Raw genomic sequence first — 4,990 nt, 5'->3', positions numbered from 1 at the left:
CAGATCCCGCCTACCAGTCGGCCCCACCCTCAAGCCGAGGCCCCGCCTCCATCCTAAGCCCCGCCCCCATCTGCCGGGACTTCTCCCAGCTCCTCCATTCACCTTCAGCCCTTGGCTCTTCACCCTCGGGAACTTCCGTCAGGCTCCTCAGCTTCTCTCCATTTCTCCAGCCCAGATTTGTAGCTGCCTTCTCTTCAGCCCACTCCAATCTTCCCTCAGGCCTTCCTCATTCTACCTCTCCACGCCAGTCCCCTTGGTCCGCTAAGAAGAGGTGTCCTGAGGATGGAGGGTCTCCATACATTCATTTATCCATCCGTCATTTACCGCCCCCCGCCCGCCCCACCAAAATTGAGGACTTAAAATGGCTTTGGAAATACAGTGTTGACAAGACAGAGCATGACAGTGGGGAGAGACGGACAGCTACCGCGTAAAATAATGCTACAACAGCCCAGAGTCATAAACGCATTGCAATAAAATAACACTTCAGTGTGTTCCAGAGTGGCTAGGGCAGTGCTGCTTTAAAATGGTTCTCTCCGAGGAGGGGCTGCCTGACCGAGGTCTGAATGGTTGATGGGAAGGAGCCAGACAGTTTGGGTGGGGGGCTGCAGGAGGCCGCCTTGTGGATCCTCTGCACCTCCACCCCCAGATCACACAAAACTAACTAGGGAGGGTCCTTGGTGTCTACAATCCCACCCCCATGTCGTTTCATATTTTTTATGGAGTGTTGGAAATTAAATATTTCATACAGACGTACCGATCTAAGAAAAGCATGTGGTGACCATTCAACTTAACAGTTATTATAAACGTAGTTGAAACGCTCACTCCCCTCCCCTCCCCTCCCCTCCCCTTCCCTTCCCTTCCCTACAGAAGAAACCACTACTCTAAATTTGGTAATTGTCTTTTTACTACGTTTTTAACCTTTGGCATATGTGTATGTTTCACTCAACAAAATACTGTACTCTTTTTCAAATGTCACCCCAATGCTACAATAGCTGACATTGATTAAGCGGCAGGCCCTGTTCTGGGGGTTTTACTTGTGTTACTTCCTCAAGCCCTCACGATCCCCCTGCGTGTACATCCATCCTACTATGACGCCCGGTCTACGGGTGAGAAAATGGAAAGGTGTGCGATTCGCCCAGGATCACGCGGCTTGCGAGTGGCGGTGCCGGGAAGCCGGCCCAAGCAGCAGGGCTCGGACCACACAGCAGAGCGCTGTGCTACCTCCTCTCCGGTTCTGTCGCGTGCTGTTTGGGATCATTGGTAGAATGCTTCCCTCCCCCCACCCCAAATGTGTGTTTTTACAGATTTATTCACACCAATAGAATTCTGGCTCAGTAATTTTAACTGTTGAATGATATTTTGTGTATGAAAATATAATTCGTTTCATCGTCTGTTAATGGACATCAATTTGTTTCCTGGTTTTTTTTTTGTTTTTACTTTAACATCAGTGCCGCTATATTTTGAACAAGTCTCCTTGCTGTACCTGCTCCTTACCTTGGGAAATTCCATGTTATGAAGGCTCAACTGCCATTTCTTCCCTAAATTCAGGCAAAACTAATCTCTCCCTCTTCCAGAGTCTAATAAATAGCATTTGGCCATACAGCTAGGAATGGCGTATATTTAGGTGTGTGCGGCTCTTCTATTTCTCCCATTGGACTAAAACCCCCCGGGGGCAGCACCAGGAACTATTCATCTTCGAATTCCCTGTGCTTACTATTGTAGTAAATAGTGGTTAATATTTCTAGTACTCACCAAAAACACACATGTATTAGGGGCTGAGGAGTGGGACACATTCAGAATCAGTTTGGGAGCCAAGAAGACACTTGCGCTCATGTTTCATTGGCCTTCGTAATTTCTAGGGAGTTTTTAGAGATAAATAGACCCTCTCATGGGTTTCCTTTAACAACCTCAACAATGACACTAGCCTGCATTAACCTGCACCTCAAATATCTGCTTTTTTGGTGAAACACACATGCACGCAAGGATGCTCATTCAGTGCTGCTGGTAATAGTGAAAGTGTGCAAATTACCTAGAGATCTGCTAATGAAGAAGCTGGAAACATGATGGCTTATTCCATATTATAGAATGCTATGAAGTCATTGAGGAGAGTGAGGCAGACATATTTGTACTAACTCACTATGACCCCATGCCTGTGTAAAAGTTCAAGCTGATATATTTGAAGTCTGTCCAGAAGGTATCTAGCCACGTAATATGAAAAACAGAAACATTCACTGAAGATACAAGATACAAGAAACATTGTACATAGGAAAATGATACCCTTCAAAGTAGGCACCTCGGGACCTCACACAGTTCTCCCATTCGCCATCAGCTCCCCTATCATGTTTTCCTGAATCTCATCTGTGATCTGAAATTTCCTCCCTTTCAAAGGTGATTTTAGATTTGGGAAAAGCCAGAAGTTGCAGGGCTCCCAGTCTGGTCTGTGAGGAGGCCGAGTCACCTGGGTGATTTGATGTTTTGCCAAAAAAACTCTGCACAAGACATGATGCATGAGTGGCATGTTGTCGTGATGAATCTGCCAATCACAAGTTGCCCATAGCTGCAGCCTTCTGAATCATCCATAGTTTCTATGGAGGAATGTCCAAGTTTAACACAAAATTTGATGCAGATTCATGGCTCTACTTGCTCAGTCATTTTGAATGCAACAGCCACACAGTACACAGGCTCACTCAATGGCATCTACCACCCCTACTGACTAGTACAGCGAAGACCTCATTGTTTACGCATGTGCATTCCAGTCCACTCTTCTTGGCTGCCAGGTTACATCGATGTCACACAAACCATTCACACTATATTAACAATGGCTAGACTTTTTCCAGACAGACTATATATATATGATTGGATATCCGTGTGTGTGTGTGTGTGTGTGCATGATTGGAGACATGTGCACCCAGCAGCTGACAATGGTTAACTCGGAGGGAAGGTGTGGGGGAACAGTGTGGAGGGCTGTGTAGCTGTGTGAAGGTGGAGTGGAGGTACAGAGACCACTGAACTGTAAGGTGTCTTAAGACCAAGAAGCAAAGCAGACAAATTCATTGAATATAAGAGAATTTATAGTAGGGTAGTTTACTTACAGGGAAGGTTGGGTAAGCGTGGAGAAGATGACCCAGCAGTCTGCACAGATTCTTTGCTGCTACTCTACAGCTAGTACAATAAAAGTTTTATGGTATAGCTGAACTACCAAGGATGGACAAGGCAAAGGGACAAAGAATGTGACTTGAGCCAGGAACCACACCTCCTGGTGGTCTTATGATGGGTAATTGCTTACAGTTGGTGCCAGCACCTAGTCTGGTATTTATCTCTGTTGCTGTTCCATTCTGGCCACTTACTGGCAGGAATCTTGGTGACAAGACACAATTAATTGTTAGCTCTGAGGCTCTGGTGCTGGCTGAGACTAGTTAGAGTCCCCAGCATAGAAACTAGGAAGAAATTAGGGGGCACACGAAGATGAGGTCAGCTTTGTTTACATCGACATCTATACAGTACCCCAAACACTGTGAATTGCATAATAAAAATCCCAATATACTTAGAAATGTGTTATATAAGTGTCTATATTTATAAATACTTATAAATGTATATATGTAATATATAATGCATTTAAATATGCTATAGATTGTTCATAACTGTAAAAAATGTCATTGGAAATATTGAAGATATTCCAAGTCTAATAACAGATCCTAATAAAGTGGTTTGCTGACCTGGCTGGTGTGACTCAGTAGATTGAGAACCAGCATGCAACCTGAAAGGTCACTGGTTCGATTCCCAGTCAGGGAACATGCCTATGTTGTGGCCCAGGTTCACCATTGGGGTGTGTGTGAGAGGAAATTTATTGATGTATCTCTCGCACATCAATGTTTCTCTCTCTTTCTTCCCCCCATCCCCAATCTCTAAAGATAAATAAATAAAATCTTTAAAATGCTCTGCTTTAGGTAGGTAAGACTTCAGCAATTTTTCCTCCTCCTTTTACTTTATTTCACAATTTAGAAAATACTGTATTCATTTCTTCCAATAGTTCAAATGTTTTAATTTCTAAAACTGGGATGCATTCTACAATTATAACTTTGAGTGTGTTTTTTTAAAAAAAAATTATGTATTTATTTTTTCAGAAGAGAGGGGAAGGGAGGAAGAAAGAGAGGGAGAAAAACCGATCGGTTGCCTCTTGCACACACCCAACCAGGGGCTGGGCTGCAATCCAGGCTTGTGCCCTGACTGTGAATAGAACTGGTGACCTTTCAGTTTGTGGGACAACGCCCAATCTGCTGGGTTACACGTGTCAGGGCTTTTCTTTCTTAATGGTGTACAAAGTGATGTGTTCAATCATTGATGGCACTTCTACATTGGATTAGACATGATAAACAGGAAAGCAAATGAGAAAATATGTTAAATCCATAGACCCCACATCTCCGGTCTTTCCCATTTCACCCAAGTCATTTGCTGACTCTTTTTTTTTTTTAAGATTTTATTTATTTATTTTTAGAGAGGGAAGGGAGAGAGATAGAGAGAGAGAGAAACATCAATGTGCGGTTGCTGGGGGTTATGGCCTGCAACCCAGGCATGTACCCTGGCTGGGAATCGAACCTGGGACACTTTGGTTCCCAGCCCGCGCTCCATCCACTGAGCTACGCCAGCCAGGGCATTTGTTGACTCTTGAAGAGAGACATGTGCCCAAAGTATGCAGTATAATTTTTCATGGTATTTTGGCTGGAAGAATCATCTTCCGTATGTTAGCAAGGCTGTAGGATCGGTAGAACTTGATTCCCTGATGAGCGCGCAGACATTCGCAAACCAGGCATGGCACGGGCTCAAGGGCGGAGAGGTGAATGCAGATGCAACCCTAGCAGAGTTCCTGCCTGTGGCCACCTTACAACCAGGAGGGAAAACAGAAAGACAGAGGGAAGGCATGACCAGACCTACTGCTTCTGGGATTTCAGACCTGGAGATGCAAACCTGAGTAAAAGGAGAACTGTGACGA

Source organism: Phyllostomus discolor, chromosome 5 (genome assembly GCF_004126475.2).
Source record: "Phyllostomus discolor isolate MPI-MPIP mPhyDis1 chromosome 5, mPhyDis1.pri.v3, whole genome shotgun sequence".
NCBI classification, from domain to species: domain Eukaryota; kingdom Metazoa; phylum Chordata; class Mammalia; order Chiroptera; family Phyllostomidae; genus Phyllostomus; species Phyllostomus discolor.
This window is presented reverse-complemented; position numbering follows the sequence as displayed.